This window comes from Anser brachyrhynchus (genome assembly GCF_964034855.1).
Source record: "Anser brachyrhynchus genome assembly, chromosome: 1".
Taxonomy (NCBI): Eukaryota; Metazoa; Chordata; class Aves; order Anseriformes; family Anatidae; genus Anser; species Anser brachyrhynchus.
Window position 1 is genome coordinate 94,672,195 of NC_137694.1, and position 13,407 is coordinate 94,685,601.

At 41.9% G+C, this 13,407-nt stretch overlaps 1 long non-coding RNA gene across 1 annotated transcript in view; it reads right to left on the minus strand.

Moving 5' to 3' along the window:
- Window positions 1-810: 810 nt before the first annotated feature.
- Window positions 811-13,407, minus strand: part of LOC308191721 — a 71,746-nt gene continuing 59,149 nt past the window's right edge. Inside the window, exons 15-16 of the long non-coding RNA XR_013948225.1 lie at window positions 3,290-5,144; window positions 811-3,026 (exon numbers count right to left, since the gene is read on the minus strand). This is a non-coding gene — a long non-coding RNA (uncharacterized lncRNA). The remainder of the gene's footprint in view (window positions 3,027-3,289; window positions 5,145-13,407) is intronic.

A 13,407-nucleotide genomic window follows, 5' to 3' on the forward strand; every position in this document is an offset into this window, starting at 1 on the left:
AGCTGCTTCTTCACAACACCCCTGCAAAGACCACAAATGTTCACACACCCAGCCTGCAGGTGGAAAGTTTGAACAACTTGCTAAAAGCTGCACAAAATGTTTGTAATATAAAAAGGATGGAGTGTAGGTACATAAATCACTAGACTATGGACCCATCCATAGGGTCCATCTTCCTCTTAACTGCATCTGAGTTCACAGCAGCACTGTGAGCATTGCTGTGCCTGCCAGGAGAGACTTCAGTGGGTGCAGATGCTTTCCCGCAAGCTTTTCTGGACCCCCAGCAAGGTGGGGAATGTTACAGCAGAATCCCTGGACAAAAAGCAGTCCAGTTACAGAGATGGATACATGCACCTCTGTGATATGTGAACCGGACTATTACCAGCTCTTCTTGCCCATCCTTAGACTTGAACACAATCTATTCAATTTTTCACCAAAGATTGGTGGTGCCAAAATATTACAAGAGAGAGATTTCATGGCAGTGTTTCTCTCAAGGCTGCACACAACATTATGCTAGCTTGTATAACCCACTTTCGAGTCACTGCACCAGTCAAACTCAGGATACAGACAGGCTGAAAATAAAAAGTTGGCTTGAAGCCTTGAGCAGGCGTACTGCTCCCATGGGACTGTCAGCCCATCCATCGGTTCCCTGCCAGGAAGCACAGCAGCCTTGGTCTGCTGAGCTCTGAGAAACAAAATCTGGGCTTCCTCCAGCCTATATTTCTAATGATTACTAGAATAAGGAAAGCAATTTTTACAAAAGAACATAGTTAAGGAGTTAAGTGGTTAATTAATAAGTGCAGAGTTATCTAACACAGCATACTGCGTAGAACTCTCTATATATACATATCATGAAACTTCTTATATATGATGAAAAGCTTCTTGTTGCAAGAAGCTCTTAATGTAGGTGGAGGAACCTAAACATAAAACCATGTCTATAGAAATGCATTAGTCAACTCTCACTCCCATTTTCCTTAGCAGATGCAAAGACTACTGCACTTTTATAGCTGCCCCTAGATCTGTTCAGATCTATGTACATTTGTACCCCAAATATGAGAATTTATCTGTAATTAAAGTTAGTCACTGTTTTTTAATATTTTCTTTTTCTGACTGAAGAAGAATAGTACCACATGAACTCAGGTGACTAGGCAGGGGGGAAGGAAAAGAAAACAGACACTGAATTTGATTCATAGCAAATCTAACAGCTGCAGTTTAGACAAATGATTCCCAGCACAATTACAAGTAATGAATGAAGGCACGAATACCAAAATTTGTGAAGCACTTTGAATAGGAGAGGGAAAAACAGAGGCTAAATCCATTCAAAATAGCACAACCAGCCTTGGACTTAAAATGTAAGCATCTACATCATCACCAAAGCAGCAGAATTTCCTTTTCTTATACCTTTCATAAGACTCACCACTCAGGTTTAGCTTACAATTTAACATATCCCACATAGATTTCTTCATCTGGAAAACTGTTGCTATTTATGTTGCCAGTGCATTTGAAACAATCCAGAAGTTGCTTTACTCCAAGACATTATAAAAAAAAGGAAAGAAAAAAACACAAAATCATTACTTCATCTATTTACTGTGAACCCAAAGGAAATATTTCAAATGTATCATTTATTGAAGCAAAAATGGAAAAAAAAAAAGAAGTACATTATGCTTTTGGAAATCAATTTTCAGCTCTTTTCTCAAACGGATTCATCAAAGACATATTAAGGGGCTTTGGAGGAGAGTTACAGGACTTTTTGCTTTTAGACTATTAAAAGTCAATTTTCTCTGTGTTTGCAATTGATTTAACATAGCCTTTAGGATTTTTGATGTATAATTTTAACTCTCTGGACAAAGCAGTGTGATTTAAATAATCTTAATAAGACTAATATGTTTCTTTAGTCTTAGTTTTTTTTTTATGGCTCATAAGAATTCAAATAAAATGTGAAAAATGTGCAGAAATATTTTCTCAGTCTCTATGGCACTGGATGTCACCTGTAATACATGGCAAGAAATAGCTAGACCCACTCCAAACAGCAGTCTAGTGTTCACGTCCAGCATCAGGCATTTCTGTTGAAGAAACCATATAGTAAACCCCAGAAAAAAAAAGTTTCTTCCTGATGTCCAAAGTTGTCTCAGGTCTTCTCAACTTCTTGGTTGTTTCAAATATTCACAGCTAAATCTGTGAGCAGTTTTCTTGCCTGCACATAGGTCCTTTTGACATTCTGCTCAACTTCTGGAAGGAGTAACAATGCAGGCATCATTGCCAAGCAGCATGAGTATGTACTGAGTTAAAAAGGAGAGGTATTGAACTGAACCACCTTTCCACCTCACAGTGTCCCCTTGTTTTTGAGTGAATAAAAAAGGAAACAGAATAGAAGCTGGAGATTCCGCTCCAAAAGGCATTAAAGATTTGACACAGAGGTACCATGCAATATTGTTTCAGGTGAAAGTACTCTGAAAGAATGGTGAAGTCATTAAGATTTCAGTGCATGTGTCCTTTTCATGCCTAGCAGAAGAATCCAGATACTTCAAGCTCTTTAAAAAAAGAGACAGTAAAATGTGAATGACAAAAGCTCGAGCAAAGGGTCACTGGCAGGTCTCTGGGAATGATTACCTCTTTCAAATCCAGGCAGCAGGGGATGTGAGGTGTCAAAGGCTGTGCAATCACCTCTGCTGAGCATCTAAACACCAATGGCTCTGATCAGTGGAGAACATGAGGTGAGGAACCAGGAGAGGTCACTAAGCAGGAGCTACAAAGACATATCCCATGAATCACGCTGCTTTACACAGAAGGAAAAAAAAATGCAGCCTACAGAAAGTGCTGGTAAAGGAGATGGGAAAAACGAAGAATTAGTAAAACACCTAGGAGGGAGGGTAAAGAAATAAACTACAGAAAGAAGATACAAAAACTGCTGCCAAGTCTCTGGGAGGTTAGTGGCTGTAGAGACAGGCTTCTTGCAGAAGTTTTTTCCTCTGGTGCCGAAGAGTCACTGCGATAAGTAGGAGGGATAGGTCATGGGTTGCCATCTGGCCCTGAAAAAGAAAAGAACAGAAGACAAAACATCAATTACCAAATAAATAAATAAAAAAGTGCAAAACCCTTACCATAGAAATAGGGAGGGCATGTGAGAGAGACCTCACTAAAACAGAGGGTCTGTGATTACACATGGGCAGGTGTGGTTTCACCCAGGTGAGGAGCCCCACCTCGCTGGGCATGATGTCTTTGGAGTTAAAGTACTTCCAGTGACCAAAAGCACTGCAGAAAGTATCACCCCTGCCAGCTGCTTGGTACCTACCCAAGAGATGCTGGGGTATGATGAAGGGTAGATGAAGGGTAGGTGTGCCCACACCTCATCAACCTCCATGCAAAGTCCAGGCCTCGTCACATCTTATGCCATCACACTTAATCTGTACCTGGCAGATGTGAGGGTGCTTTTTAAAACACCATCATTAGGGTCCACCAAGTCAAACTCTGTGTTTCCAGAAGCAGGTTGCATAGACAGCAGATGTCTTGGTACAATGTCATCATATGGTGAAGACAAGAAGAGGGCTGAGGCTCTGCAAGGGCATAGACACACCTCCATTGTATGGTTCAGGGTGTCCCCACACTGGGAAAAGAACAAGGCTCTTGGTTAGAGATGTTATGAGTCCCTTCCCTGCCCCAGATCTGGCTACAGTCCCTCAACACTGCTTTTCTTCATAAGGAAATAACGTTTGACAGCAGTGATTTAAAACACCTGTCTAAAAAATTTGTTTTTTCAGAAGATTGGCATATCTGTGGTCAGGGGGGATTTGGGAAAACAGTATGGGCATGAGTACATGCACTCCAGTCTTACAAGGACTGAGAATTACATTTCCAGATTTAAATGGAAAAATACAGCATGTGATTCCATTTAATGATGGTCACCAGTTTTGCCCTATATTCCTAGATAATCCTGGATAACTGCAAGGAGACTTCACTTGTATTGTTAAAGGCTGTATTTATCATGATATGTGGCATATTCAAAAGCAAATCCCCATACCATTAGAAGGATACTTACCTCTGAATTGCTCTTAGCTTACCAAGCTTCAGCAAACACACTGATATGTCAGGGTACCTACTGGTTAATTGGATGTTTATCAGCATAGTATTTACGCAGTAGTGTTGCTTTTGTCCAGTTACAAGTTGCACTTTTGGTTCACTGCATTTTCACTGCTTGTATGACTACTAAAACTATATATTCAGGATAATGAGGTTTCTAGTGGTTTTGAAATGTTATTTAAATGCTGATTTCAGAAGTATTGTTCGTAACCTCTGTTAGGTCTGCAGAGAAAGCGCAATTTCCAAGAGGTTTACATCAGTGTAAATCCAAGGAACTGTGTTGAAGCATTGCATGCAGAGCAGAAGTTTACCACTCATTTGACTACATACCCACAAGCCACTGACCTAGCTAGATAATAACCCACAGTGCAATAAACTGACAGGCACAGAAAAATAATCTCAGTTAAATGCAAACCCTAAGCCTATAAGATTATTTCTGTTCTTTTTCTCTCATTTCCCATCACTGCCTATGGAGTTTGAAAGAAATTTTCCATATCCAGTTTGGTTTCAACCCAACTCAAAAGTACTTCTACAAATGGAGTTTGCTCTTCAGCAAGCCTGCTCCTGCATGGGTGGGAAAGGATGGATGAACCTTGGCTTTTCTTCTTCTAAAAGCCCATTCCTCTTCTTGAAGTAGGTTTGAAAAACTTGACTAACAAGAATGGATAGGCATATCTGACAACAATATTTTTTCCCTTACTTTTTCTAAGGGTAATCCATGGACACTATAACCATCAACCACAGCTGAGCTTTGAGGTTCAGCAATGAAAAGCCACTTACTTTTCACCTTTCAGGAAGGTACTAAATCAAATTGTCCTATCACTGAGCACCACTGAAAAGAGCCTGGCTCCATCCTCCTCACACCCACCATTCAGGTATTTGTACACATTGATGAGATACCCCCTGAGCCTCTTCTGCAGGCTGAGCAGCCCCACATCTCTCAGCCTTTTCTTATAGTAGAGGTGCTCCAGTTCCAAATCATCTTCATGGCCCTTTGCTGGACTATCTCCAGTAGCTTTGTCTCAGTCTTTTATTGAGGAGCCCAGGTCTGGAGGAATGTCTACAAATAGCTGACGGAAAAAAAAAAAAAAGCCATAATAATCATGAGAGAAAAAATAGCCTACCTTGGGTTTGTGACTTTAGTAGTCTACTGTTTAGCCTATGAAAGATAAAGTCCCTGAGAAGCTTGATCACAGGTTTTAGATACCAAGACAGGGAATGCAACACTATTAAAGTGCTTGTCAATTCATCAGACTAAAGCCTAACAGGACCCAAGGATCCAATTTGAAAGGGGACAGGAGAGAAATGAAGTGCAGTGCAATTATTTGTTTAACACTGGCAGCAATTAGCTACTGGAAAATTTACCGTGTTCTGGTTGATTCTTTGTAGCTGGCGATTAAATCAAGATCGGATTTTTGGTCTTCTTTGAAGTCTTGTTTCAGTTCATATAAAAAGTCCTAGGGCCTGTGTCATGCAGTAAGTCAGACAAAATGATCACAACAGTCCCTTCTGGCTCTATAATCTATTCTTTTATATGAGGTGACATTCGCTGCTGCAATGATTAGTCAATTAACATTTGCAAAATACCAGAAAATTCCTAAAACTCAGCAAAGCTGAACGCCTTGAGTTAGTCTTTGCCTCAAGCTCCAAATGAAACTCTGAACACAAAATCACTTCCGTACCTGTCTCTAAAACAAGCCAAAACCAAGACAAAGCAGAATTTGGTAGCTTAAATGACAATTTGGTGCATCCAGTCTATCTCACTTCGGTGCTAATCAGCAACAGTACCTGAATGCCAAACACGGGTGCTAGAACCTCTCCACTGCTGTACATCAAGAGCAGCAGCCAGGCTCGATTATAAGAAACTAAAGCATCTCCAAAGGAAAAGTGTTGGGGGGTTCTTTATCCTAACAAACTGCTCAGAGTGCAGAGCTTTGTATTTACTCTGGAGAGGATTCCTTAAAAAAAAAATCCTTTGAATATAGCTGGGAGCTGGAATAAATTGACTAGTGGAGGTCAAGCCGCTGCCACAGTGATGTGTTTGGCTTCCAGAGACAGTCTGCCAGATGTACCAAGCAAGAGCAACTTTTCTGAAATAGCCTTGATAATAGGTTTCTGAGGGAGATGTCCCCTTGAAAGCAAAGTGTTCTGAGGCCACTTACCAAGGTATGCCACAAAAGGACAGGAAAGCATTAGAAAAGAAAATACAGCAAATGCTAATCATCTGCGATTCAACCACTTTTCTGTAGAGCTAGAAAATGAATAAGTTTTATGTAATGCTAAGCACAGGGTTATGACTCTTTGTAGACAGTCCTTGAACTGAAAAAATAAAGAAAGCAGCATGCTGTTTGTCATTCTATTCCAACCCTTATGAGAGCCAAATTGAGCCTTAGGAATGTTCACGTCTTGTTTTCAGAAGTTGCTGCAATCAGGAGATGGAGGAGCTGGAAGAATTGCCCTACTGATAATGCATCTATAGCACCTTCACACTATTTACCAGCCTGTAAAAGGTGAATGGCCAGCCCTGGCCCAGAACCATAGCACTGTGGGGAGGTTTGGATGGCCCATGCCTGAGGATAGATATACTCATGAAGAATATGCCACCTCCTAAGCCAACCACAAAATATGCAGCTTCAGAGAGCACTGAGATTTGTTTAACAGGCATAGAGTAATATTCCTAAAGCCATGGGCAACCCCATGCATAAAGTCTGTGGCTTTTTCCTTTAGAAAAGCTTTTTAGTATGATAGAAGCAGGCAGGATACAAACAGCTCTACTCCTGCTTGCAGCCCATCTCTGTTCGTACTCACAGCTGGTACTACTACATTACTATGGCTTCTCAGGAACCACGGCCTCTGGAGAGCTCACAAGCTAGTTAAAAGGACACGGTGTAAATCCATGAACAGACCTCTTTTTGTCTGATTTACTGGATATCACCATTCACTGAGGGTAGTGGCAGCAGCATAACCAACTGCAAAAGACAGCTGTCACCTCACGTAGAAATGGTTTCTCTATTCCTCCTGGCACCCTGGTTTAGAAACCCTCCACGACGTTTCTTCCAGTTGCACATCTTGGGTCATAGGACAGAAGTAAGCTCATTACTCATCCTAGCCAGTTTCTCCAGCTCCTGTTCTTCTTTACTGCAGTGAAAATCCAGATCTAGACCAAAGCTTTTGGAAGATTATTTAGTCCCCAAATACATCAAGGTAATAAGTGCAATGCTTCAACAGACCCAGCTCATCCCCACCTCAGCCTAGCCTGGAACCAAGTCCATTTGATGACAGGCATCATTTTATTTCATTTGCTACAGATGAATGACTCAAAAATTATATAACAGGATGAGAAAAGTTCCCGGAATTAAAATATAAACCAAGTTGGTTTACAAGCCAAGCAAATAGCAGTACACTCCCCATGTCCTAAACACCCTGCTAATCAGCACACAGACAGCTGTATCCAAGCCCTTTCTCCTCACACACACCATCCACTCCTCTCTCTTGTGGTCTTGGCACTTGGTTTACCTTCTCCATCCTACCTACTGGAAAACTTAAAAAGGAAAGCTTGAAAGAAGCTGGAAAAAAAAAGAAAAAAAAAAAACAGAAGTATCACTAATATACCAACCTCAGTCAACACAATAAAGCCAAGCAGTAAGGGAAACTCACTGTCAACAGAAGAGGTTCCTAGTTTGGCAGAAACTCAGCTAGCAAGCCTCCCTACCAGTGCAAGAGTTTTACGTGACAGGACTGATGTGAGCGTGCACAGGTATGTATCATCTGAGGAAAAAAAAAAATCATCCATGGAACTCTGAACTCAGAATTATTCCAGCAGGGGGGAAAAAAAAAAAAAAATGAGCCCAAATCAGAGAATGGTACAGCAGGGACAACCATGCAAAGCAGTACGAGAGCAGGCAGGAGCACACCAGCTGAGAAGCTGGGGGAGGCAGCTCGGCAGAGTACAGGCTGGGGCGCACGCCGTTCACAAGCAGAGCACAAGTCCACAATGTCTGGCTGGCACGAGAAAGCTATATGTTACGCCAAGGTCTATAAGCACAATCCAGAAATACAGACGAGACTGCCACAGTGTAGGAGAGCACCATGGGTGGCCTAGAAGTCACCTCCTCTGATGGCAGGTTGCCAGCTAAGTGAACTGGGGCTGCTTTCCCAGAGGAAGAAAAGACTTGGCGGGAGAGGAAGGCAGGGTCACAGCAGTCCTCGAGTTCATAAAGGCTGCCAAGAGAAAGGGAACGACCTGTTCTCTATGCTCACAGGAGATCAGACAAGAGGAAATAAAGTGTGCAAGGAAAATAGCAAGGTAAGTGAATGGAAAACCCTCAATGGGGTGTTTTAAGACCACCCCTCCTAAGGCACATCCCATCCTGGGGCTAGCTACAGTATGCTTCGCAACGACCACACTCAAAAAGCTCAGACAATGTAAAACAAAGATATACCTATGTAGCAGATACAAATAGATAGGTACACATGTATATGCACGTAAAGAATCAACTGATGTCTGAAAAAGGCACTGAGCCCAAACTCTCAATTCCAGCATTATCTTTGTGAGGACCAAAGGTCAAATTTACAAGGTGCAAAGGGCATTATTTTGAACTCAATTGATTTTCAGGAAGAATTGGATGCCAAACTCTTTTTGATTTTAAAATTTCCCATCCTTTCCACCTCTCATTGCCCTTTTGGCCTCTACTAGTGTGTTTTTCTGTGAATGCTGGAAGTGTGCAGACAGTACCTAAAATCATCCAAAGTGCACACATTCCCACTTGACATAGGCAAATAAGGGTGCCCAATACGTTTGCAGAAAGCCTGTCACACAAGGGAACGGTCATGTCAAACCAGGACCTTCTCTCCATCTCTGTGTGGAGTGCTGGCTCACTTCCAATTCAGACGGAGTAGCTGAAAGTAATTTCTCTCTGATGTTGTTTAAAAGCTTAAATGCAATGAAATACTAGTCTAAGTCCATTTCCCAGTGAGAAGAAGTGTCAAAAAGCCACCATCAGAGCTGGATGTAATTGGCAGCCCCAGCAGGGAAGCGAGGAAATAGAGAGGCGGGGAGATGCAGTACCCTGCCTCCTGTGGTACTTGTTACTAAACTTTCCACAGCAGTGTCTCCAACTTTTGGGGCACTGAAACTCATTTGCTTCTCACACACATCAAAATCCCCACACCTCAGTATGGCCAACCAGATTCTCCACTGAAACATTCAGTCTCTTCCCCCCCCCCGCCCCGAGTTTTACAGCCAGTGAAGCATTGATGCTGGATGAAAAGTCACTCCACAGAGATATATTCTGGGCTCATTATCTGCAACTTCACATGCTTGACCTCATGCCAAACTCATGACCATTCTGGCCTCAAGTCTGCCATGGCAGTATTTTAATATATTTATTGTTTTCGCTATATACCAAAGCATACAGTTCAATAGAGCACAGGCTTATAGGGTCAGACTTCATCTATTCTGCAGCCGAAACCTCACCTCCACAACTTTCACTTGCTGCCACCTCAAAACCAACACAAAAGGAAACCCAAAGCCCTAGAAGGCTGGCTGCATAACATGTCCATAAAATCAAATTATTTGGCCTGGCTAGGTTTGTTCAGGATCTTTGTGTGAATTTGTGGCATAGCCAACACTGAAGAGCTCACGTCAAGCTAGTCCAAAAGGCATAAGTATTGTTGTAGCTAGTCCTGTAGTCAAGTTGCCAGCCTAAGAAATCCAGTTTTGGATAAGTGCTATACCACAGACTTCCTCTGGAAAGATGGACAATTCCCACTTATTGCAAGGAAACAAGTATCTCACTTTTGTTCCTTTCTTTCCAGGCTTCATTTGCAGAATACCTCAAATCCAAGCACTTCAGAGGGCAAACCTTTCTAAAAGATATTGTGTTGAGATACAACAGCAATGAGGGTGTATGATTAGGTACCACCAGCAGCTACATAAAACAGTACTTTATTTTCTGTGGTTATCTACAACTCTCTGTGAATGTATGCTGCCCTGTAAAATGTATATCTGTGCTAAAACAAGTAGAGCATGTTTCCCTCCAAGAGCTTACAGGAAGGAATAGCTTGTGTTACAGTATCCATCGTTATAAAGTTTCTGGAGCCTTCCCAGAAGTAGTAACAAAAAAAAAAAGTCACAACAGGCTCATTTTCCTCACCAATTTTCCCCCAAAGATGTTCAGAAGTATACTTCTGCTGGCCTGGTAGTTGAGGTTTTTTTCCTCATCCCCCTTTACTTTTCCCTCTTTTCCCTCACCTCTTATATTTTTGTCCTCGCTTTTGCCTCCTGCTCTGTGCTCAATTGTGGACAGTGGGGTAACAAGGTCAAAGCAGCAAATTTTGTTTCAGCCTGAGTGCAACAAGACTGGTCACTCATCTCTGAAAATGAGTTGGGAAGCTTTGGTCCTGCTGCCAAAACCATGCTGTATATGGAAAAAATGACACCACAGACCAGTAAAAGGAGTTCACAGAGCACAAATTACAGAGGCTTGCTGACAACAAATTGCACCCTGGGCTGTGACAGGCTCTCCCACCACCCAGAGCTGGGAGAGGACAAGACTTTTGGAATAAACAAAGTTACAGCTCTGCAGTTTTGTGTTTGGCCAAATACAAAACCAATCTTTCTGCACTAACATAACCCTTTACATATCTTTTGCAGGCAAAAAGAAATAGCCTGTACTCACAAGGCAGTCCCTCGCAAGGGGAAGCGAGGCAACTTCATCCATGAACATGCTTTAGGGGATTGCCCAGGAAGGGTCTGGGTTGCCATTTTAAATACCCTTCTTGTTAAAGGAAACACCAAACACTTCAGCAGAGAGAGGAAACAGCAGCAGGTCGCTTTATCAATGAGCACTAGGCCAAAAGCAAGAATGTGCATGGACAGCAACACGTCTGTAAAGATAGTTCCTGGGTAGCCCATCAACAGAACTGCATCCTCATCACCTGCTCAGTAAACACGTATGTAATAAGGGGCATTTGTATAGATAATTAACAAACTACACACAAATCAAACACATGCTTTCTGTAAATTCAGTTCTGTTCCTAACCTATATGACAACACCAACACCCAGCACCATACATTAAGTTCTGCACAGAAAAGGAGGAAATAATATAGACTACCATCAGCTTCTTCTCTGATTCCCCCTTACTATTTGTATTATGCTATTAGGAAATAATGTCCCTTTTTTGCTGTGTAACGGACTTCTCATTTTGCATTTCTAGTTCCTGGGGACAGGATGGCTATGCATGACAGCAGTGACTGGTGATGTGCAGTGGAGTGGCTGGTTCCAAAAATTTGATTTCTCTGTTTACATCCCTGGCTTTAAAGTCCCATAGAAACTGGAAAAAAAAATAATAATAAAAAGCCCAATGAAATCACCATGCTGAAAACTTCCATATAATCCTATTTATGCAGAAAGGCTTTTTTCTTTTTTTTAGACATTTTGCAAAACTCCTTCCCAGTTACTAATATTTTAATAACATACTTTTATTATCATGGAGTGCACTGGGAACCAGACAGAGAACTTCTCTAACTGTAGGTTAGCACAGCACAATAAGCACACTGGCAGGAATCTTTGTAGCTCTGTTTGTTGTTGTTGTTGTTGTTTGTTTTTGTTTTTGTTTGTTTGTTTGTTTACTGTTCCTTTCTGTCTCAGATTTTTTGGTTAACTTCAAGTTATGCACTTCTTTTGATTACCTTCCCCCCACACACCCTATCTTACTGATGATTTTTTTTTTCCAGACAAGCTAGAGCCAGGGCCTGCTTTCCTTTGCACCTCTTAGTGACAGCACTTCCATCAAGAATACTTTCAGAGACAAGCACTTCCCTTGGCAGCAACCAAACAAAGCACGATGCCTTTCAGGCAGAGCCCTGCCTCAAAAATAAATAAATAAAGGAGCTTGCCTCATATTTTATCCAGCATCTTCTGAGGCTCATCAGAGGAAATTAAAAAAGAAATTGGCTTCTCGAGAGGATAGATCAGACACCTTAAGGAACAGCTGCAATTTGTGTTTCTGAGAAATGAAAATTGAAAAGCAGGCTAAAGTGGATATTGGGTGATTTATAAACCGCCTTTCTCCATTCTTTCTGAGTGTCAGTACATTTTGTAGATCATCAATAGCACCATCTTTAACATATAATTTTCCAAAAAGAAAAAAAAAATTAAGCAGGCAACTCCACATCCCGTTCCCTCCTGACCTCGCACAAGGGTGTTTAAAGGACCTCTCAGTCTCTGCCTGCACTGCAAGAGGCACAGCTCCTGCAAACCTGTAGCCCTGCTAGCGCAACTGGCACCAGCTACAGTAGCTGTTAGCGCTGCTAGTGCCAAACATTGGCAAGTGAGCTTGCACAAATGCACCAGGCTTGTTCTTGAGCAAAAGTATTGAATGCTGCTCCTTGACATTTTGTTGTTTTAGTCATCTAAGCCTTTGGAAACCACATCAAAATCTATAAAGCCATTCAGCTCTTAATCGTAGCAGATATGAATCACTGTGTCAGTTAACATGAGGTGCATAAATCTCTGGCAACGTGGATTTATGACACCGGGACATAACTCACCAGTATCAGCTCTTCGATTTGATTAGAAACATGGGATTTGAGGGAACGGACTTACATGGCTGGCTGCAACCGGAGTTGTGACCTTAACAAAAAAATCGGGGACTGAGGCTGCCGAGCTGTCAGCATGCTTAAGTAACAGTTTCACGTTCACCCTGCTCGGATTAATTGCTGCTTTAATCTGTGGCAGCCGACACACATGCGCAGCCGTGCACGCTAATGGGGAGGACGGCAGCCGAGGCTCTATCAAGCCTCATTATAGCCCGCACGCTTAATTGTCTTCGTCACTGGAAACCATCATTTTATTTAACGCTTTAAATAAGGCAGAAATACCATAATCACATTTAAATATTAAAGACATTTACAAGCAAACAGGAAGGGTTTTAAGAACACACAGAGCGCTGCTGCGTGGATTGGATTGACTGATGCAGGTGGGAGATTTTTCTCCTCATCTCCTGCATCTGTAACCAAAGCAGCATCAGACTCCGTGATGAAAAGTTTTTTGATTCATTCTGCTTAGCCTGCTGACACTCACATGCTGGGTCAAGTGCACTGTAGCTGACTGTAATTGCAGATATTAATGAAGCTTTCAAAGGGATTCAGAAATGACTCCAAGTGTCCACGCTGGCTAGAAACTCATTTTGTTCTCGCATAAACATGCCAGACCATCCAAAAAATAATTCAACTACTTGGGTCAAAAACTCACGGATAATACTTGATTTGTTTTATGGCTTATATCCCTGCCAGGCCCCTCTCCTTGGCTTGTGCTCTCGTTCTCCCAC